Raw genomic sequence first — 24,190 nt, 5'->3', positions numbered from 1 at the left:
CCACATTTTACAGTTTGTGCAAAAAATAAATCCATAAACAGCATGTAATCTCATACAGAATAAAAGTAAATAATCTCTGGGTGTGCAAACGGCTCACGAAATCTGAAAGTAGATTGTCATTATCTATCAGGTTTACTATAGATAAGAGGCAAAGGCCAGTAATCTATAACATAACAAACAATCATTAATCAACTGTTAATGTTGTGATCACTAAACACTTATGAAAAATCAACTCAAATGGGTTGCTATGGGGTACTAATGCACTTTTTGCTTCATTGCTGTTCTTCAAAAAGCCTTATTTTAAAGCCCAAGCATTTTTTTTTTAATAAGATGGGCCTCATGCAGGGTGCAAAAAAAAAAAAAACTTATGCTGCAAAGCTAAACTTCATTCTGGAGTTGTCCCCCACAATCTGGAGTTTTCCTTAGGCCGCGTACACACGAGAGGGTTGTCCGTCCAACTTAGTCCGCTGAAACACATTTCAGCGGACAGTCCGCTCGTGTGTGGGCTTCAGCGGACTTTTTCAGCGGACAGTCTGGCGGACTAAGTCTTTCGGAATTTCCGTAATACAGTCCGTCCAACTTTGGTTTCAGCGGACAGTCCGCTCGTGAGTAGGCTAGTTGGACGGACTAAGTATGGCGCATGCTCAGAAAGGATTTACACGGCCGAAGGTTGCATTGCAGTGTATTGGACGTCGTATTTCTAGTCCCGTCGTACGTGCTGTACACGTCATCGCGCAAGCTTTCAGCGGACTGTCTGTTCATCGTGTGTGGTCAAGTCCGTTCATTCAAAAGTAGGACGGACTGTCTGTCGGATTGTCTGACGGACTTAGTTGGCCAGACAGTCCGCCTGTGTGTACGCGGCTTTAGTCTCCTGGGTTAATTTATGCCCAGCATCATTCAGTTGAGGAGGTTGAGGACATACCATTAACGCAGGGCACCGCGGATCTCCCAAGGGGGCATTACCACAGCACCCTTTGATCATAGTTTATTGAAGCAGGGACACTGCTGCACTGCTGACATCATCATGTCACTACCACTCTCTGCACCAACAGAGGACTGTCTTGGGCCTGAGCTATAAAGGATAAGTTCATCTTTTATAACATGTTACATGTTACACACATATTCAGGGTGTAACATGTAACATGTTATGAACGGTCCGGCCCCACAACTACCAGATTCCCCAATCTGACAGCTAGCAGGGATTTCCCCAACCCCCAATTACAGTGTCCTGTGAATGGAAAACTACTACAAGACCTGGCAGCCTTTGCAGGGGTTGGCTTGTGATGTGGAGCACCGTGGTAGTTCATTCTCTTTACCTTTTAGATTGTATCTGCTTGTACGGGCACACAGATACACTAGTAGATCTGCTGGAGACCTGCATGGCACCAGTGCAATGCTTTAAATGCTCCAAAAAAATAAATAATGCACATTTTCTTACCTGCAAAAAATGTGCATTGATTATTTTTTTCTAAAAAGTGAACTTATCCTTTAAGATGAACTCCAGTCAGATATTAAATCCAAATTTATTGCTGCTGCATTAAGTTTCCTTGGCCAACCACTGCATCTATGTTTCTCAACGTTGTCTGATCAACGATGTCCTCAATACTGAGAAATACAGGCAGATACTTATAAATCATGACATACCATCAAGGAGGAGTACAATAGGCCCTAATCATATTCTGCAACAGGACAATGACCCCAAGCATAACATAAAGCCAATGTCATTAAGAACTATCTTCAGTGTAAAGAAGACCAAGGAGTCCTGTAAGTGATGGTTCAACACCCACAGAGTCCTGATCTCAACATTATGGTATCTGTCTGGGATTACATTGACGTTGAAATTCCACTATACGCTATGTGCAATCCCTGTCTCCCGCACTGATAAAGTGCCCTTTCAGCCATTTGGTATAATGCATCTTATTATTGATGCATCTTACATCAGTTAAACAATATACAAAGCTAATGCAATCTACGTGTTGGTCCCATACATAAGTAATAATCACAATTCATACATTTCTATTTCTCATATACATCACATACTACACACAACATACAGTTACTTACACAAACATTTTAGGTTGTATTAATTGGATCATATAAAGGAGGTAAGTATCCCAAACAATAGACTTATCTATGATGACAAACATACAATTAAAATCCCGCCATTATACCAAATATGAATTTTTTTTTATTTTTCAAATCAGAACCTACCTAACATATCGAAAAGGGGAAAACACACCCCTTTACCTCAGGACAAGAAAGAATTTCAAACAATTCCTAGATGTCTTGGACTGGGATCTACTCTCCGTCCTCCTCTTGCGGTGTGTAGGATGTTCTGTTCGCTCCATAATATCCTGGCTCTCCATCTGAAATTCCACTATACACTACGCATAATCCATGTCTCCCATACTGTCTCTCATGTTCCTTGACTACTCGACTGCCTGATCCCAACCTGCAACTACTCATTACCAACCTTTTGGCTTGTTTAATGACTACTCTGTTGTTTGATCCTTATCTGCTCATCCGTTTCTGGACCCCGGCTTGCTCACACCCTTGTGGGGCAAACCTGAGGACTGCGACCTGGTACTAGCATACAGCTAAATTCATCTCCACCATCAGGAACGCTGGTGAACACTGGTTAGTACTTAGATTCCGCATCTCAGGTGAGCCTTTGTCATCTGCCAGGGTGACTGCCTGTGTACCTATCCTGCTGGTCGGTGGTAGTCCTGCAAATGCTATAGCAACTGGTCTTCAAGCCTGACACCTGATCATGATGTGGAGCTCTCTAACATCATAGATCCATCTGAGTCTGCGAGAGAGGCATGGATATCAGCACAGGATTCTCTGGATATGCTGAGATCCTCTGCCACAGAACGGAAATGTTTCTTTACTAAAATGGCATTTTATGAGGAGGCAGAGAAAACGAGCCGCCTTCTAGCAAAAATCGCCAGATCTCAGCAAACCTTCCTGACTATAGAGGACATTCGTTTTTCCTACTGTTAAAGTAGTGAATGATCCAGGGCTAATTATTACTGAACTGGCTTCTTTTTGCACTTATCTCTATGAGTCACGTGACAATTACTCTGGCAAAGCCTTGAGGTGCTACTAACAATCCATATCTCTGCCCATTTTGACATTGCAAGGTTGCCTAGAATTAGATGCTCCACTCACATTGAACGAGTTGCGGGAGGTGTCTGGTTCTTTTCCCACCTGTAAGGCACTTGGGGACGATGGTATCCCCATAAAGGTGTACACCCAGTATGGGGAGGTTATTCTACCAAGGCTATTAGAAGTTTTCAATGCCTCTTTGAAAATAGGACAACTACGTAGTCCATGACTAAGGCTAAGGTAATCTTGTTGCTCAAGCCTGCAAAGGATCCGACTGACCCCGGCTCATACAGACCCAACTCTTTACTACAAAGTGATGTTAAAATCCTTGCAAAAGTATTGACCTTAAGGCTGAAAAAAATGATTCTATCCATTGCCCATTCAGACCAGGCGGGCTTCATGCCACGTAAGTCAACCCCCGCTAACTTTAGAAGACTCTTTTTAAATATGCAGACCCAGCTGATAAAATTGGACATAAGGCCCTTCTATCTCTTGACGCCAATAAGGTGTTCGATAGTGTCAGCTGGAGATACTTTCATTGTCTGGACACGCTTATTATACAGTGCACCCCTTGCTGCTCAGGTGCGTAGCTGCCCGCATGTCACCGGATTTAGATAAGGTGAGTTGCATGAGAAGATTATGCTCTATGCTGATGATATGATACTTTTCTTAGGGATACAACTACTTTCTTAAACAAGGTCATGTCCATTATTTCAGATTTTGGCTATTATTAAGGCCTTACTATCAATTTAACAGAATCTGCTCTGATGCTGCTGGATGACACACCTGGTCAGTCAGCCTCGCTCCCTTGCCCTATCCAAATAGTTCCCTCCTTTAAATACCTGGGCATCCAAATATCTCCTACGCTTACTGATTACTGTAGACTAAATGTCTACCCACAGTTTACCCAATTCAGGATAAGATAAATGTTTGGAACAAACTCTAAATGTCCCTAGCAGGAAATGCCAACTTCATCAAAATGATTCTCATGCCTCAATTCCTTTACATACTTCATAACACACCAATGGTAGTCTCATTAAAGGTATTTGCGTACTGAATTGCCATTTCAGGCTATTGTTGTGAAATATTTGACCTCCTAGGGTTAAAATGGAACAGCTGCAGTATCCTAAAGATGGGGGCCACTTTGCGCTTCCCACCCCCGGGTTATATTATCTGGCCATGCAGTTGCAACACTTGATCTGCGCTATGACCTCCAATCCTGTTGGACCATCGGCTAGGCTCTTGCTTATGGGTGATGGGGCAGAGTCTGCAGAGTAGGTTTGCATTACCCTCCAACATGACATTTTATCTGCAACTACAGCATGCTGTCAGAGCGCAGGGAGGGGCACAATCTCCTACCCCAATTTTTGATTTGCTCTAAACAGCCATGGAAACCAAAGGCTTTATTTCACAATGTTATCATACACTTTTAATGGAATTTCTGGGTGGCCATCTGATAAGAGCATTAGCACAGGGGAAGGGAGACCTGGGTTCTGTGTTGGGGGACCAGTGGGAGGAAGCCCTCCAGTCTGTCACTACGTGTTCCCTAAATGTCTCACAAAGTATCCTAACAATATATTTTAACTCAGGGCTCATTATACTCCTGTAAAACTTCACAAATTGGGTATACTATCAGACACGCTATGTGGTAAATGTAAGATAGTACCTGGTGACCTCATCCACCTCCTCTGATGATACCCTAAGCTCCCGGGCCTTATTTCAAGCTAGAAAAAACATCCCTATGGGGAGAAAATCAGACACCCCACCATCTGTCAAATCCTGCATACAACACATAGGAAATACCCTCCTCCTTGTATATTTACCGAGGGAGGCCTGGCAAAACTGTGGGCCCCATGGCTTTATACTCCAGGATTGAATCCTAATAAGCTGATTAAGCTGAGACTTTTGCAATGTCTTTGAGGTGGAAGGCTCACAGGGCCATTGATTGAATGGAGGGTATTCAAGTATTCAAGTGTTTTTTACAATGGAAAGGCGTGATATATTTTCTGTACATTCGCTTTAAATGTAGATGCTCACTTATTTCCCTGCCAGGCCCACTTCCTGGGGATTGGCTTAGGGCCCCTAAATATGAAAGATAACGCACCTAGCTTCCACTCACTAATTTTTAGAATATTCTACAATATTCTAGAACCAGGGGAGGCACCAGAAAGATGGCTGAATGAGTCATCCATCCCTGAATGCTAATGAACCCTGACCCAGATTCCATGGTTTAAGCTTATAATTGAGCAAGACTTTAATTTACCTGTACTACCACTAGTATAACACTAGAGGGTGCCACATCTCATTTAGCAAATGTATTTAAGTGCAGGCTCATCCAGGCTCTCAGCCAAGCACATGCTTAGGCCAGGCAACAACAACTCTTTAGTAACACTGGCCCCAGGAGAAGGAACTATAATCAGATCCTTCCAAAAATGTATGTTCTCCGCAGCCACCTCCCAGGGATTGTCTAGGGTCAGATAATTATTCCTAACCCAGTGATAAACCCTCCTACTCTATTTCTAGAAGCTCTTTCCAGAGGAAGGTAGAAGCAATCAATAACCAGAATTTGGGAATAGACCTGACCAGACCTGAAAATCAATTGCTGCTCAACTGAGTACAGAAAAGCCAAAAATTAGGTCAGGGTGCTACAAATTTTTAAAAGTGTTAATAAAGCCTAACTTGTTTAAGTTGAAAGTGAGAAATTCACTGTATAGTGTTGTATTCAAGCAGCTGTGACACGCACAGATAGAATGCTGACACTTTTCGGCCAAGAATGTTCCACCAGGCTCAGACGATTTTTTATACAGATTTTTGTCACAGCTGGGCTTTGGTCCACCCAAGACTCAAATTTCAGCCCTTTCTGTGGGAATCAGCAGGAATGGGCCAAAATGAGCAGTCCTGGATGTAAACTGTTGATGTCTAAAGCGATCCATTCATGTACGCATGTAGCCACACAGATTTGCATACAACCCCAGCATCTGCCTGCCTGCCATTGATTTGTACAAGCTGCTGGCTGTGGCTGTATGAAAACAGATGTGACTTCCACTGCACAGAAATATGCTATGTACAGTTCTGTGTACAGCCTTGGCCAGTGTAAATGAGCCCTAAAGCCCCCTTTTTAAAAATTTGACATAGTATGAAAGAAATTTAAATGTATTTTATTTTTTCATTGATATGTGTTCCCACTATGGAGAGTCATGCTCTCCATTTGTACTGGTAGCCATTGTCACCAGGAAAAGAGGAGGACTCTTACAATGTAGACAATTGTTCTAATGAACATTTCTCTCACTTTGAAGACATTTTCTCTCCTTTCCTGTTGTGTTGAGGAAAAGAGAAAGTATACGTAATGAGGCACAGGTGGCAAAGAACATCTTTCTCTATTCAACATACAGCAAACTATATCTTTAGATATTTTTGAGCAGAAATGAGAAACTGGTAAAATCCAGAGTAGGGTGTCTAAGAAATGGTGATAATGGGCACCCCAAAGGTTGTGTGCCTCTTTATCAAGACAAAAGGTTCTATGCAGTTAGCTCATATCGGTGGTGCACTACACTTAAAAAGGGGTTTAAAGATATATTATCACCTCAGCTTCAGCTCGTGGACCTGATAACTGTGGACAGGCCAGTTTCTCTCCTAATCCAAATTAAAGCGAACCGATTGAAGAGTATTTCATTAGTAGTGAGTCCTACAAACATCCTTTACAGAAAAACAAACATTGGCCAAAGACCAAAGCAAATGCAACATCCTGTCCATTCTTTATATAGAAACACAGAGCATGAACAATAACTGCAGAACATTTTATTTTAATACATACATTTTCTTCCAGATATTTAAAATATGTAGATTATTAAGTGAGCAACCCATGTGAAATTAACCTATTTATCACTGGCAGTGCTGTGGTACTTCATAAATGCTAAAGTCTCACGTATAAAATGAAACAGAGTTTTCTAGCAGGTTATTAGCTCTGAGCTGTCATTGTAGATGGAGTGAATAGAAAATATGCATAGAATATCTTCAGTGCTGTCGATTACAATCTACAGGAGGAGAAAATTAAGCTTTGATTCTAAAACGAATTATGCACATAGGTATCAGTAAGGACTGGGATAGCAAAACCTAATGTGGAACTTTACTTAGAAAACTAGAATTTGCACACAGCCAGGCTTCATTTTATTGCAGAAGAGCCTACCTTTAGAATTTTGTGGGGGTGCATCACCAAAAGTGGCAGTATTTGTGCCTTTCAGAGACAGATAGTTGAATCTGTCAATGCCGGCAAGGAGATTGGAATGTCCATACTGGACATTCCTTCCCCAGTACACTCCTGCCCATAATCTATAGGCACTGCGCCTGTCACACTGACAGGTGTATGGCCGAGGAGCTTTGTACTTTTGATTGATGACTTACAGCATCAGCATATGGAATCTAAATACTGCTTTGTGCTATTAATCACAGACAAGACACACTTGATAATGAGCTAGTCCCAGAGTTCCCCATCAGGTATTACTAACCCAACATGTGCAGCAGCTGTGAATTTGCGTTGTTGGGTTGGTGCAGCCTGGTGTAGACCTCTTAGATTAGTTTCCAGTTAGGTCCACCTTGCCTGTGATTGACAGCAAGAGTGCAATGGGCAAATTTCATAGTCACCATTGAACTGAATAGTGGCTATGGAATACATCCACTGCCATCTGCTGTTAATCACAAGCAAAGCAGACCTGAGGGAGCGCTAGTCTCTTAGAGTTTCTCATACGTTTCCATCCACTGTCAGTTAAGTTTGATGTGTCAATGGTTGCTAGGTCATAGGATGCCTTTGTCCTAGCAACCAATGAAGTAAATGTAAAACACTTTCAAACATATTAATAAAGTTAATGAACACAGAACACCCTTTATGTACATCAACTTTTAGTAATTTGTAACTTTCACGGTAATTCCTTTACAATATATCTCAGCCATTGTGACAGAGTCTAAAAGTGGCGGTAGTAGGAAACTACCTGAATCCGGTGTACACGTTGGGCTTTCATGAATTAGGTGCAGACAATGTTAAAAGGGCCATACCTCCAAAGACATTACTGCTTTATTGGATTCCCCGAGTATGTCTCTTCTGCAATAAAGGATACCTATCTGCCTTTTCCCTATACTCTTGAGAATGCATGCTGAGCTGTGTATGCACATCTGCCAGAAACCATGATAAATGAACTCCCATACACATAGCTGGAATTTAAATCATCCAGGCATGGCCAATCAAGATGTCCAATAATCCAGAACATGGAAGTAGACCAGGCAAAGATGTTGGTGCTGGTGAGGGAGCAGGAAGAAATGCCTATAGTTCCACTTGGCTTTTTTCATTTATTCAAATTCTTTAATTCTCCCCCATGGCTCATTGAGTGTTTGTGTTAAAGGTTGTACTTTTCTTTACAACTATGTATTCACTCTCTTAAAGCTCCCTAACTGCTCGTCAACACCCACTTCTGTGTTGCATGAAAGGCCTAGTCATTTGACCCCTTCCTGTAAGTCCAGGTTGCCCTGGACACAACATTTTGGGCAGCATCATCATGCCAGTCTGGGCTCACAGTGCTGCTGCATACAGGGGTGCTGACATTTTATTACATAGGCACGATTTAGTGCTAAAGCAAGGACCACTCACCACCATCGCTAGACAAGAAAACACTAGGGATTGGTTTAGTATAGACAGTGGGAAGTGAGCTGTTCATGCACATAGATATTATTGAGTGAGTTGTGTGTGCTATAAGACAGATCTTTCTGGTTGCATGGATCCCGGGGCGTTAGCTGTGTGTGAGCATAAATACTGGGGGGTGAGTAATGTGTTGCTATAGGACAGATCTTGCTGGTTGCATTAATCCTGGGGAGTGAGCTATGAATATTTATGAGTGGGGGAATTTTACTGGGAAAGCTGATACCAGGGATTGAGATGTTTGTGCTGCAGGGAAGAGATTTAACTGGTCCAATCTTCTGCTCTTCAATTTCCATATGTACATGAAACCAGTGACCTCTAGAAAGAAAAACGGTAGAAAAAATAAATAAGAAGCAAAATAAATGACATAACGAAGGGACACATATATTGCTATTTGCAGCCTTCCTTTCAACCACTCTTTACAAGCCCATTTTATAGCCATAAATGTCACTCGCATGGAACTGAAGTTATGATCTATTACATGCGTGTAAAAGATAACAATGATCAGTGGGGCAGAAAGTGCTGCAATGCTTGAGGTTCCAGCCCAGTACCATGCAGGACAAATGTAAACTACACAAGTGGATTCTTGTACAGGTTATGAAAGCATAGGAAAATGTATTAGGGATTTGGTAAAAGTACAGGTAAATCCCTTTAAGGGACCATTGTCATAAAAAATGTAAACTTTTTTTATTCTGATTACTGTGTTGTGATAGTATTAGGTATATGAATTCCTTTTTCTTATATTTTACATGCCCTAGGGTTAGGGTTGGTACCATTCTTTTTAAAAAAAAAATAAGAATATTTAAACCATGTGACTAAAAGGTATCCATTTATTCTAGGAATAACATTTATACTGCTCTATTTTGTCCAAAATATCAATTTTTTTTCAAATAATTTGGATAAAATAACATTAAATTTTATAGCCTATTTTTAAATTGCTACCAACTTTCCATGAATGAAAAAGAGTTTGAAAATTAAGGACAGATACATTTTCAAAGTTGTTTAATTTTAATGAGGAAAGATCAAGAACTTTCCATCATTTGAAAAGCTTCTGAAGACATTACATTTAAAGTAAATGGTATGCCCACAAGGAGCTGAGAGAATAATCGCCCAGAATAGTGTTATAAAATGATAGGTATTAGATCTGCTCCTTTTTGACCACTTTACCGTAACTCTGGCTTAAAGCTTCACCCTTGGAGACCAGGCAAAATTCATCACATGGAGAACAAGCATCTTACCTAGAAGTCATTAAAATACAATTTAGAAGAATATTCACTCAGCTGTAAAGTTCCCTGATTCCAGTAAAATGTGTTTCATCAAAGAAAAATTGCAAGTAGAAACCTACTGTTTGTGAGGCCACCGAACAGTGTAATGAACCCCATTGGTGAAAGTGACAATAATTAAAATAAATTTTCTGTCCGGGCCACTACAATTGGACAATTACATTTACATAAATTATTATTGTTGTTTAAAGGGTAATAGCAATTTTAATAAAATATACATCCCTGGAATAAACTGATATGTTGACAATGTTTAAAGCCCTGTACCCCAGCCCAAGTTCCTACAGTTTCACACCTCTGTTGGTACCTGTTATATGACTCTAGGTACCCAGCATCCAGGAGTAGTGGTAGTGGCAATGATCTCTAGCAGTTCTAATTAAAGAGACGTATGGCTAAAACTTGTTTGGCAATATTTCCCTTCTGGGTCATAGGAGTGCACCTATTTCTTTAGCCTGCTGTTGGCAGGCATCACAGAGCCTGTCCAGACTCTGCAGGGGTCTCAAAAATATTGTTGAGATCCAACCAGATGCCTCAACATCAGCTGGCTTAGTCTATCAGTGTTCTGCTGAGAGCCTGAGCCAATCACTCCTGCCTCCTCCACAGCCTGGCACTCCAGTGAAATCTAGAGGGACAGAGCAGAGATCCGGTGACTGAAAGTCACCACTCTTTGCTCAGTGAAGACTGAGAACTGAGCAATCAGCGGTCATGTGATTGTTCAGTTATCCATCTTAAAGCTGGTGGGGGACAGCTCCAGCATTGGATCGATGCTACATCCATCTAGATGAGTATGTGCATTTATTTTTTTCCAATCTCATACTTTAAGCATTTACCCAGTCTCTCATTGTCTCCTGCAGAATTTCCTCTGTCACTAACCACATTTGTAGCATGACAGTCCCTGACTGTCTCCTGTAGTATGTCTTCGGTCTCTATGAGTCCTCTGCATTATGTTTATGTTTATATTATTTTATTATGTAATAATAGAGAATATTAAATGCAGCTTCTTGGTGTCCCAAAAATCCACCACTATCATCAGTATTTGATGACAATGGCCCTCTCAGTCTCACTCTGCACAAAGAGTTTTCAGCTTGTTGAACAAAAATCTAAGTGTCATCAGACTAAGAGTGATCATCATTAGGGGTTGGTTAACTCTGCAATTAAACCTTTAAACACTAAAAAGAATAGCTGCTACCACATGTTTTACAGAAACGCACAGCTTGCAGTACCTACTGTAACAATTCTTTATGATAGGTCTATGACTCCTGATGCCACTTCACTCAGGGATGAAACACGTTTAAAATATAGTAGAGTTCTTTAGAGAGGCAATACATTGTTTATGTTCCTATGTAGAGCATTTAGAGACTCAGCATAATGATTTTAAATAATTTTTAATAAAGGAAAAGAAAAACAATGCAAGGTGATATTTTAAAAATATATTAAACAAAGCACACAATATAAATTGTAGCATAAATAAGATTAAAAATGAAAAGTACTAAATAAGGTTTTTCCTAATGACATCCTAACTGTGACAAAACACATAGAGGTGGGACTTCCAGGTTTGACAATCACTTCCGCCGCTCATCTGTATGCAGGTCCGACGGACCAACAATGATGCAAGGGCAGCTATTGGCTACTGGCTATTGAATTTCCTTTTTCTAGTTCCATCATACGTCATCACATTAAATGCTCGGACTTTGGTGTGATCGTGTGTAGGCAAGTCCGTTTCAGCGGAACTCAGTCGGAACTCCGACGAAAAGTCCATTGAAAAGTCCGTCAGAGTTCATTCCGGTGGAAAGTCCAGTTGTGTGTAACATTAGGGGCCAATTTATGAAAATTGCACTGTGTGAATGTCTCAGCATTCGTGCGAAGGCGGTAATATTTCTGATATATGTAAAGTGTAATTTTCTATTTGTCGCCTTCTGCAGGGTGAATGGAACCTTCTCAAACATGCAATCTAAAGATTGAAATAGCCTTAAGAACATTTGACCTGAAAATAATTAAAGAACATTTGACAAATAGAAAAAAATACCTAACACTGTGGGATAAAACATTTGACCAATAGAACAAATAGTCTAGCACTATAGGCTAAGAATATTTAATCAGAAGAGGAAATAATATGAGGGAAATGTCTGCATCGTAAAACAAGGGGTTCATTTACAAAGAATTTGCACATCTATGTGCTCAGTGAAAGTACATGCATGTTCATTTTGTGCAAATGCTAAGATATTCGCTAAGCCAATTTTTTTTATAAACAGACTCCTTAGTGTTGGTGCATAGTTTCAATTGAAAGTTAAAGTGTTACTAAACCCAGGACCCTGCATTCACTATATCTGGTCTCCCACAGTACACAGAACATGGAAATGCAACTATTTTAGTAAATATAAACTGCTAAATAGCTTTTCTCATCAGCAGTATCTAGCAGTCTTGTGACTATCAGTTCTTCATTCAAGCTTGTAGGAAGAGTTTTTATACTGCACTGAGCTGTCCTATCAGGATCCAGGACTCATGACCTTTTGTCTGGATGGCGCTGATTGGCCCTGCGCTGATCACATGCACTCTCCCGAGAAAAAAATAAACTCTCTAGCAATACACACCAAACTGATGATGTGCATCCAGTAACTCTGTCTTATCCAGACCTGTTCTGGAGTCAGTGGAAGAAGAGGTGGATCTGTGCATACAGGATAAAAAAAACAGCCTTTTTACATAATGCAGAGGATTAACCCCTTAGGTTCCATAGTGAGTATAATAAGCATGCTTTACTGCATATACAGACTGATTTTACTGTTGTGGGTTTAGTAACACTTTAACCTCCCTGGCGGTATTCCCGAGTCTGGCTCAGGGTGAGATTTAATTACCATAAGCGGTATTCCCTAGCCCGACTCTGGATCCCATCGCAGGATCCATGTTACTTATTTATTACTTATTTATTTGGTTACTTATTTGGTCCCCTGGATCCAGCAATGTCTCCCCGCTGTGATCAGCGAACCACCGTGTCTCGCTCGATCTGGGATAGCACAGAGCTCCGTTCCCTGCGAGTGGTGCGACGCACGGGGACAGAGTTCAGGGCAAAATTCAAAAAGTAAAAAACACAGTATACCGCATATACTCGAGTATAGGTCGATCCGAGTATAAGCCGAGGCCCCTAATTTACCACAAAAAAACTGGGAAAACGTATTGACTCGTGTATAAGCCGAGGGTGAGACATCCCTGTGTCCCGTCCATCCCTGTGTCCATCCCTGTGTCCCGTCCATCCCTGTGTCCATCCCTGTGTCCCGTCCATCCCTGTGTCCATCCCTGTGTCCCGTCCATCGCTGTGTCCCGTCCATCGCTGTGTCCCATCCATCCCTGTGTCCCGTCCATCCCTGTGTCCATCCCTGCCTACCTGTGCCAATCTGCAGCCTCTGTGTGCCATGCCGCACCTCTCCTCCTCGTCTGACAGACGGCGGCCATTCCACTGTTCAAAAGCCGCGCCTCTCTGTCTGTGATAGGCGGAACACTCAATTTCCCAGCAGTCAGTGTTCCGCCTATCATGGACATCCTCTCATCCTCGTCCGTAGTATGAGAATGAGCGGATGTCCGTGATAGGCGGAACACTGACTGCTGGGAAATTGAGTGTTCCGCCTATCACAGACAGGGAGGCGTGGCTTTTGAATAGTGGAATGGCCGCCGTCTGTCTACCTGATCTCCGTGACTCGAGTATAAGCCGAGGGGGGCACTTTCAGCCTAAAAAAAGGGGCTGAAAATCTCGGCTTATACTCGAGTATATACGGTAGATACAGTATACTGTAATCTTACAGATTACAGTACTGTATCAAATAATTACACATCCCTTTTGTCCCTAGTGGTTTGTCCAGTGTACTGCATACAGTTTTATATTATTATACTGTTCTTTATGCCAGGAAACTGGAGATTGTCCATAGCAACCAAAAAATGTCCGTTTACATCAAAAGTGGTTATAGACCAGCTAGAAAACAGCGATAATAAATTAGAATCACTCGCAGAATTGAGCGATAGTAATTCATGGGGAAAGTCGTCATCAAACACTAAAAGTAATGACAGCGACAATTCTGCAACTCCAGTGCATATTCCAGTGTTTTTGATTTGATTACATTATTGAATAATTTTTATTATTATTATATTATTATTTGTTATAATTATTTATAGTTATTTATTTTATTTTATATATACACACATATATATATATATATTATAATTTATGATTTCATATTTTTCCAAATTTTATCATACCTGGGATGTCTATTAGACTCTTGTTTGGACTGATTTAGGTGAATTATTTCTAAGAATTACAGTCCTACAATATAAAACGTCAAATTTCCATGCAAAATAATGGTACTGCTTTCAGCATCTAAGATCTGAAATAATCATAACGCCAGGGAGGTTAAGAGCTCCAGCTGCCAATTACTACACCTTTTTATGATCCTCTAGAGAAGGTGTTGCTGAGCCCACCCCAACCTATCAAATGACTAAGGAGTTTTTGATTGTACTTAATCAGACACTCCTTTAAATTCATGTTTTTTATTATATCAATATTTCCAGATGCCAATATTTTACAGCCAACCAGCATATTGTTACTCAGGGTCCAAACACTACATTGATTCCATGCGTGACTTCTCCAGAAGGGATAGAGGGGGTTATTTACTAAAGGAAAATCCACTTTGCACTGCAAGTGCACTTGGAAGTAAAGTCGCTGTAGATCCGAGGGGGACATGCAAGGAAAATAAAAAACAGCATTTTAGCTTGCACATGATTGGATGATAAAATCAGCAGAACTTCCATTCATTTCAGATCTACCCCTTAGATTTAGAGCGACTGCACTTCCAAGTGCACTTTCAGTGCAAAGTGGATTCGCATTTCGTAAATAACCCCCAATGTGTCCCATCAGCATCTTGTAATACAGCGATGTTTGGTTCCTTTGTGGCTGGTATTTTTTAAACATTTGGATATATTCTTGTTATTAATGTAGCACTACATGTCAGGGTTTATGAATTATGTGTAGGTTTTGAGAACTGGTTTGACAGAGGGCATTTTTAGGGCAAGTGAGCCAGACTTTGAATATTTTTTTTTCTAAATGGTTTTAAGACAGCTATATAAAAATGTCTGGTTTTCCAGTATCCACCAAGTGTTCTTATGATGACATTTAACCTTTTACAACCAGTTATACAATTTTGTAAATAAGTACGTTTTCTCCTTCACTGATGGGCACTGATAAGGTGGCACTAATGGGAACTGATAAGGCGGCACCGATGAGGTGGCACCAATGAGGTGGCACTGATGGGCACTGATAAGTGGCACTGATGGGTGGCACCGATATACAGCACTGATGGGCATTAATAGGCAGCACTGATGGGCACTGATAGGCGACACTGAAGGACACTAAAAGGCTGCACTGATGGGTACTTTTGGGTGTAACTGATAGACGGAACTGCTGGACACTGATACATGGCACTGAAGGGCACTAATATGCATCACAGATAGATGGCATTTATAGGCATCACTGATGGCACTGGCACTGGCAGGCATTGGGGATGGGCACTGATTGGCATTTCCCTGGTGGTCTAGGGTGGCATACCTGGTGGCCAGTGTGGTGGCTTCCCTGGTGGTCCTGGGTGGGCATCCAAGGGGGCTATGCTGATAAACAATCAGCACAGATGAGGAGTGAGGAAAAGCCGATCAATGGCTCTTTCTGTTTACATTGTGATCAGCCATGATTGGACATGGCTGATCACATGGTAAAGAGCCTCCCTCAGAGATTGGTGTAGCACCACTGTTTGCTGCAATGTGCTCCCCTGCGGGCGCGTGAGAGCGGCTGTTCTGGGAGGCCGTCATATGATGTCCACCCAGAACAAGAGCCTCGCCACCAGCCGTCATTTGACGTCCGGCAGGCAGAAAACGAGTAAAGTCTCTACTTATCAGTGCCCTAGCTTTCCAAATATTCTACTAATGGATTTACTGACATCCAATTAGCCAGTCACAAAATACTAGAAAGATTTAAACCCAAAAACAAAAATTCTATATATTGCAGCTTACCAATCCCTAAATGTGGTGGATGCTTTTTTTTTTTTTTTTTTTTTTTATTTATTTACCCCCAGACAATCCTGCCAGTACACACACAACTTGTTTTAGGGTGGCTGCAACTGAGTCACCCTTGGCCAGCAGCACTTTTTGGAGTGGGTAGTGTTAGCTGGCCTAGTAGATTTAGATGGGCTTTACATTAGCCACAAACAAATGATAGCTTTTAGCAGTTGCAGCAACAGTTTCTTTCCCTTTAGGAAAAAGGTTTTACATAAATGGAATAAATGGTTTGTCGCAACCCTCTAACTACCACTTTTGCTGTACAACTTGGTCTGTTAAAGTAAATAGAAAAATAACAGCAAGATCAATAGGTAAACCAATTAAGTTATACAACGAGACCCAAAAAAACAAAGAATGCTGTGTGAATGCGAGGGACATACATTAATATGTATATGCAATGTTTAATTTTGCCATAACACAGCATATAGTAGATCCTAAATAGTGATGGACGAACGTTTCGCCCGGCGGTCGTTTCGCGGCGAATTTCCGACTTTCGCCGTCCGCGGGTTCGAACGCCTTTTTCCGTCGTTCGCCCCGGCGGACTTACGTGTTTAATGTATACAAGAACTTTAACCTTTCGTGACACGTTTATCATGTGTTACAGGACAACCAATTGAGACATGACAGCTCATGGACACTTGGACATTCCCCCTAACCTATAAATACACCCGATCCGGTGGCCATTTTACATTCTTTCTTCTGTCACTGTAGGGAAAGGATCCTGTGTGGAGTAGGGACAGAGAAAACGCTAGCTATTTGGTACACAAAAGTTCTTTTCAGGACTGGTATAGGTGTTAGGTCAGCAGCCTGAGTTTCTTTTGTCAGTTTAGATAAAGGGACAGAGCGCTGTATGCTGCTATTTTAGGGACAGCTCAGCCAGATTAGTCTTTCTTCATCATCATCATCATCATCATCATTAGCTGTTACTATCAGGTCCACAAAAGAGCTGTTCCAGCTAATCGTTCCAGCCTACTCTTTTTTGCCAATTTGTATAGGGACAGGCAGGAAGCAGTGTGTCAGGCAGTGAGGATAATTTTAAAGACTTGCTGTTACTATTAGTTCCACAAAGGTTCTTTTCAGGACTGGTATCAGTGGTACGGTAATAGGCTTGTACACGTATAATATTCTTTCTTCCAAATATAGAAAGAATATTATACTTGACTGCTGCCCTTCTGCTGCAGTCTGCTAATCATTCACAACTCACTTGTTCCACAAAGCTCTTTATCAGGACTGGTAACTTGGTCTGTCTAGGGTGCTACGGTACATAGGCTTGGGTGCGGTACAGTCTGCTGTTCTGTAAGGACCGCTATCGGTCCACAATACATAGGGTTGCCGTGCACTACTGCTGACCGCTGCCCTATACTGCAGCAGTCCTTCAGCGGTATAGGGACTGACGCACAGTCTGCTAAACACTAATACACAACCTGCTTGGTCCACAAAAGTTCTTATAAGGACTGGTAACTTGGTATAGGGTGCTACGGTACATAGGCCTGAGTGCGTTACAGTCTGCTGTTCTGTAAGGACCGCTATCGGTCCACAATACATAGGGTTGACGTGCACTACTGCTGACCGCTGCCCTATACTGCAGCAGTCCTTCAGCGGTATAGGGACTGACGCACAGTCTGCTAAACACTAACACACAACCTGCTTGGTCCACAAAAGTTCTTATAAGGACTGGTAACTTGGTATAGGGTGCTACGGTACATAGGCCTGAGTGCAGTACAGTCTGCTGTTCTGTAAGGACCGCTATCGGTCCACAATACATAGGGTTGCCGTGCACTACTGCTGACCGCTGCCCTATACTGCAGCAGTCCTTCATTGGTATAGGGACTGACGCACAGTCTGCTAAACACTAATACACAACCTGCTTGGTCCACAAAAGTTCTTATAAGGACTGGTAACTTGGTATAGGGTGCTACGGTACATAGGCCTGAGTGCAGTACAGTCTGCTGTTCTGTAAGGACCGCTATCGGTCCACAATACATAGGGTTGCCGTGCACTACTGCTGACCGCTGCCCTATACTGCAGCAGTCCTTCATTGGTATAGGGACTGACGTACAGTCTGCTAATCACTAACACACAACCTGCTTGGTCCACAAAAGTTCTTATAAGGACTGGTAACTTGGTATAGGGTGCTACGGTACATAGGCCTGAGTGCAGTACAGTCTGCTGTTCTGTAAGGACTGCTATCGGTCCACAATACATAGGGTTGCCGTGCACTACTGCTGACCGCTGCCCTATACTGCAGCAGTCCTTCAGCGGTATAGGGACTGACGCACAGTCTGCTAAACACTAATACACAACCTGCTTGGTCCACAAAAGTTCTTATAAGGACTGGTAACTTGGTATAGGGTGCTACGGTACATAGGCCTGAGTGCAGTACAGTCTGCTGTTCTGTAAGGACCGCTATCGGTCCACAATACATAGGGTTGCCGTGCACTACTGCTGACCGCTGCCCTATACTGCAGCAGTCCTTCATTGGTATAGGGACTGACGTACAGTCTGCTAATCACTAACACACAACCTGCTTGGTCCACAAAAGTTCTTATAAGGACTGGTAACTTGGTATAGGGTGCTACGGTACATAGGCCTGAGTGCAGTACAGTCTGCTGTTCTGTAAGGACTGCTATCGGTCCACAATACATAGGGTTGCCGTGCACTACTGCTGACCGCTGCCCTATACTGCAGCAGTCCTTCAGCGGTATAGGGACTGACGCACAGTCTGCTAAACACTAATACACAACCTGCTTGGTCCACAAAAGTTCTTATAAGGACTGGTAACTTGGTATAGGGTGCTACGGTACATAGGCCTGAGTGCAGTACAGTCTGCTGTTCTGTAAGGACCGCTATCGGTCCACAATACATAGGGTTGCCGTGCACTACTGCTGACCGCTGCCCTATACTGCAGCAGTCCTTCATTGGTATAGGGACTGACGTACAGTCTGCTAATCACTAACACACAACCTGCTTGGTCCACAAAAGTTCTTATAAGGACTGGTAACTTGGTATAGGGTGCTACGGTACATAGGCCTGAGTGCAGTACAGTCTGCTGTTCTGTAAGGACTGCTATCGGTCCACAATACATAGGGTTGCCGTGCACTACTGCTGACCGCTGCCCTATACTGCAGCAGTCCTTCAGCGGTATAGGGACTGACGCACAGTCTGCTAAACACTAATACACAACCTGCTTGGTCCACAAAAGTTCTTATAAGGACTGGTAACTTGGTATAGGGTGCTACGGTACATAGGCCTGAGTGCAGTACAGTCTGCTGTTCTGTAAGGACCGCTATCGGTCCACAATACATAGGGTTGCCGTGCACTACTGCTGACCGCTGCCCTATACTGCAGCAGTCCTTCATTGGTATAGGGACTGACGTACAGTCTGCTAATCACTAACACACAACCTGCTTGGTCCACAAAAGTTCTTATAAGGACTGGTAACTTGGTATAGGGTGCTACGGTACATAGGCCTGAGTGCAGTACAGTCTGCTGTTCTGTAAGGACTGCTATCGGTCCACAATACATAGGGTTGCCGTGCACTACTGCTGACCGCTGCCCTATACTGCAGCAGTCCTTCAGCGGTATAGGGACTGACGCACAGTCTGCTAAACACTAATACACAACCTGCTTGGTCCACAAAAGTTCTTATAAGGACTGGTAACTTGGTATAGGGTGCTACGGTACATAGGCCTGAGTGCAGTACAGTCTGCTGTTCTGTAAGGACCGCTATCGGTCCACAATACATAGGGTTGCCGTGCACTACTGCTGACCGCTGCCCTATACTGCAGCAGTCCTTCATTGGTATAGGGACTGACGCACAGTCTGCTAAACACTAATACACAACCTGCTTGGTCCACAAAAGTTCTTATAAGGACTGGTAACTTGGTATAGGGTGCTACGGTACATAGGCCTGAGTGCAGTACAGTCTGCTGTTCTGTAAGGACCGCTATCGGTCCACAATACATAGGGTTGCCGTGCACTACTGCTGACCGCTGCCCTATACTGCAGCAGTCCTTCATTGGTATAGGGACTGACGTACAGTCTGCTAATCACTAACACACAACCTGCTTGGTCCACAAAAGTTCTTATAAGGACTGGTAACTTGGTATAGGGTGCTACGGTACATAGGCCTGAGTGCAGTACAGTCTGCTGTTCTGTAAGGACTGCTATCGGTCCACAATACATAGGGTTGCCGTGCACTACTGCTGACCGCTGCCCTATACTGCAGCAGTCCTTCAGCGGTATAGGGACTGACGCACAGTCTGCTAAACACTAATACACAACCTGCTTGGTCCACAAAAGTTCTTATAAGGACTGGTAACTTGGTATAGGGTGCTACGGTACATAGGCCTGAGTGCAGTACAGTCTGCTGTTCTGTAAGGACCGCTATCGGTCCACAATACATAGGGTTGCCGTGCACTACTGCTGACCGCTGCCCTATACTGCAGCAGTCCTTCATTGGTATAGGGACTGACGTACAGTCTGCTAATCACTAACACACAACCTGCTTGGTCCACAAAAGTTCTTATAAGGACTGGTAACTTGGTATAGGGTGCTACGGTACATAGGCCTGAGTGCAGTACAGTCTGCTGTTCTGTAAGGACTGCTATCGGTCCACAATACATAGGGTTGCCGTGCACTACTGCTGACCGCTGCCCTATACTGCAGCAGTCCTTCAGCGGTATAGGGACTGACGCACAGTCTGCTAAACACTAATACACAACCTGCTTGGTCCACAAAAGTTCTTATAAGGACTGGTAACTTGGTATAGGGTGCTACGGTACATAGGCCTGAGTGCAGTACAGTCTGCTGTTCTGTAAGGACCGCTATCGGTCCACAATACATAGGGTTGCCGTGCACTACTGCTGACCGCTGCCCTATACTGCAGCAGTCCTTCATTGGTATAGGGACTGACGTACAGTCTGCTAATCACTAACACACAACCTGCTTGGTCCACAAAAGTTCTTATAAGGACTGGTAACTTGGTATAGGGTGCTACGGTACATAGGCCTGAGTGCGTTACAGTCTGCTGTTCTGTAAGGACCGCTATCGGTCCACAATACATAGGGTTGCCGTGCACTACTGCTGACCGCTGCCCTATACTGCAGCAGTCCTTCAGCGGTATAGGGACTGACGCACAGTCTGCTAAACACTAACACACAACCTGCTTGGTCCACAAAAGTTTTTATAAGGACTGGTAACTTGGTATAGGGTGCTACGGTACATAGGCCTGAGTGCAGTACAGTCTGCTGTTCTGTAAGGACCGCTATCGGTCCACAATACATAGGGTTGACGTGCACTACTGCTGACCGCTGCCCTATACTGCAGCAGTCCTTCAGCGGTATAGGGACTAAGAGTTTTGTCACAGGGTGATTTAAAAAATGACAGGCAGAGGAAGAGGCAGGCCCTTCCGCAGGGGTGGTAGGGGTAGGGCAGGAGCAACAGCCTTGAGCCAAAGTGGGAAGTTGCAGAAGGTGCGTTCAATTACTTTAAAGGACGCACCAGACTTGGTTGAGTGGCTCACTCAGCCTTATTCTTCTGCACCCTCCTCATCCTCTCGATCTGCACCCTCTTCTTCACTCTCTGCTATGTGCACCCCCAAAGACACTACCACCAACAACACCACCACCACCACATACCTTCCGCTTGAGTGCAAATGGGGGCCTTCATGCTCCAGTGTTTTAATAGGGACCCCCGTATAAAAAGCATGAGGGTCAAGGACCAGTACTGGGTGGCAACGTACTTAGATCCCCGGTACAAACACAAAATGGCGGAAATGTTACCGCCGTCGCAGAGGGCTGTCAGAATGCAGCACTTCCAGGCCTTGCTTCGAGAAATGCTGCATTCTGCTTTTGCGTGCGCTGGCAGAGGAGCAATTCCCACTCCCAGAGAAGGATTTGCGGGTACCAATCCAACAGCGCCTGCAAGAAGAGGCCGGTTTGAAGATGTGTTGGTGACTTCGGATATGAGGTCATTCTTTCAGCCGACCCATCGACAGGTGTCATCCGGATCCAGCATCAGGGAACGCCTAGACCGTCAGGTGTCCGACTACATTGGGTTAACGGCCGATGTGGACGCTCTGAGGAGTGATGAACCCCTAGACTACTGGGTGGGCAGGCTTGACCTCTGGCCAGAGCTTGCCCAATTTGCAATCGAACTGTTGGCTTGCCCCTCATCCAGTGTCCTGTCCGAAAGGACGTTCAGCGCAGCAGGGGGGATTGTGACCGATAAGCGTACTCGCCTAGCTCACGACAGTGTTAACTACCTCACATTTCTAAAAATGAATGAGGCATGGATCTCGGAGGAATTCAACACATGTGATCAGTAGACCATGTATATGTCTATAAACAATTTTTGGAATCAAGCACACAGACCTTCTTAATTCATTTGGCTCACTTCCCTGACCCAAAAAAGCACACCGTACTATATGCCCCTACCCTCCTCTTTGAAGAGGTTGAGCGGTGTCATATTTCTACTGGGGCTGCTTATTATGAGGGGTTCCCACCATCCCTGTGCTGTGCTGACTTCCTCCTGGGTGTTCTTATTATGAGGGGCTCCCACCATCCCTGTGCTGTGCTGACTTCCTCCTGGGGGTTCTTATTATGAGGGGATCACACCATCCCTGTGCTGTGCTGACTTCCTCCTGGGGCTGCTTACGGTGCTGCTGTCAGCGCTGTATGTCACGGAGCTGCTGTCAGCGCTGTATGTCACGGAGCTGCTGTCAGCGCTGTATGTCACGGAGCTGCTGTCAGCGCTGTATGTCACGGAGCTGCTGTCAGCGCTGTATGTCACGGAGCTGCTGTCAGCGCTGTATGTCACGGAGCTGCTGTCAGCGCTGTATGTCACGGAGCTGCTGTCAGCGCTGTATGTCACGGAGCTGCTGTCAGCGCTGTATGTCACGGTGCTGCTGTCAGCGCTGTATGTCACGGAGCTGCTGTCAGCGCTGTATGTCACGGAGCTGCTGTCAGTGCTGTATGTCACGGAGCTGCTGTCAGCGCTGTATGTCACGGAGCTGCTGTCAGCGCTGTATGTCACGGAGCTGCTGTCAGCGCTGTATGTCACGGTGCTGCTGTCAGCGCTGTATGTCACGGAGCTGCTGTCAGCGCTGTATGTCACGGAGCTGCTGTCAGTGCTGTATGTCACGGAGCTGCTGTCAGCGCTGTATGTCACGGAGCTGCTGTCAGCGCTGTATGTCACGGAGCTGCTGTCAGCGCTGTATGTCACGGTGCTGCTGTCAGCGCTGTATGTCACGGAGCTGCTGTCAGCGCTGTATGTCACGGAGCTGCTGTCAGCGCTGTATGTCACGGAGCTGCTGTCAGCGCTGTATGTCACGGAGCTGCTGTCAGCGCTGTATGTCACGGAGCTGCTGTCAGCGCTGTATGTCACGGTGCTGATGTCAGTGCTCTGTATTACGGTGCTGCTGTCAGTGCTCTGTATCTCCTGCACCCTCTTGTTTGCCTACCCTGGTCCCTGACCTTCCCTCTCCTCCATTGCCTTCATTAGCTCCATAGTCCTGAATTGTCAGAACAATTTCCCAAATAAAAAAAAAATGCTTGTAGTTATCGATCCCAAATTCACCTCATACATGTATTATGCTATTGTCCAGGTGGTGGGACTACGTGCTACCCCCTAATAATTACCCCGTGGCCGCAAATTCGACCTAAAGGTTTGCGAAATTCGCCTCCCATTGAAGTCAATGGAGCCCGCGGCGAACGGTCGTTTTCGCGAACGTTTGTGTCCGTTCGCGTTTCGCGTTCGCGAAACGTCCCGTCGGAAGTTCGTCCATCACTAATCCTAAATAAACAGAATTTATGATGACCTACTCTGTGTCTAGCTGACTGCTCAGTCTAAAGCAGCCCATAGATGGTGCAAATTTCTTTCCTGCAACCACGGGTTGACAGGGGAATCCATCCTGCTGAGCAATTGTCTTCTCCCATGAAGGGGACGGAGTGGGCGTGGAAAGCCACCCCCACCAGGAGAAGACAGTGATTATTGCTAGCAGCTATAGCAGCCACTTGCAATAATC

This window comes from Lithobates pipiens, unplaced genomic scaffold, assembly GCF_037356315.1.
Source record: "Lithobates pipiens isolate NorthernLeopardFrog02 unplaced genomic scaffold, aLitPip1_a1.2 Scaffold_22, whole genome shotgun sequence".
NCBI lineage: Eukaryota > Metazoa > Chordata > Amphibia > Anura > Ranidae > Lithobates > Lithobates pipiens.
The sequence above is the reverse complement of the archived record's forward strand: the minus strand, read 5'-3'. Positions refer to the sequence as shown.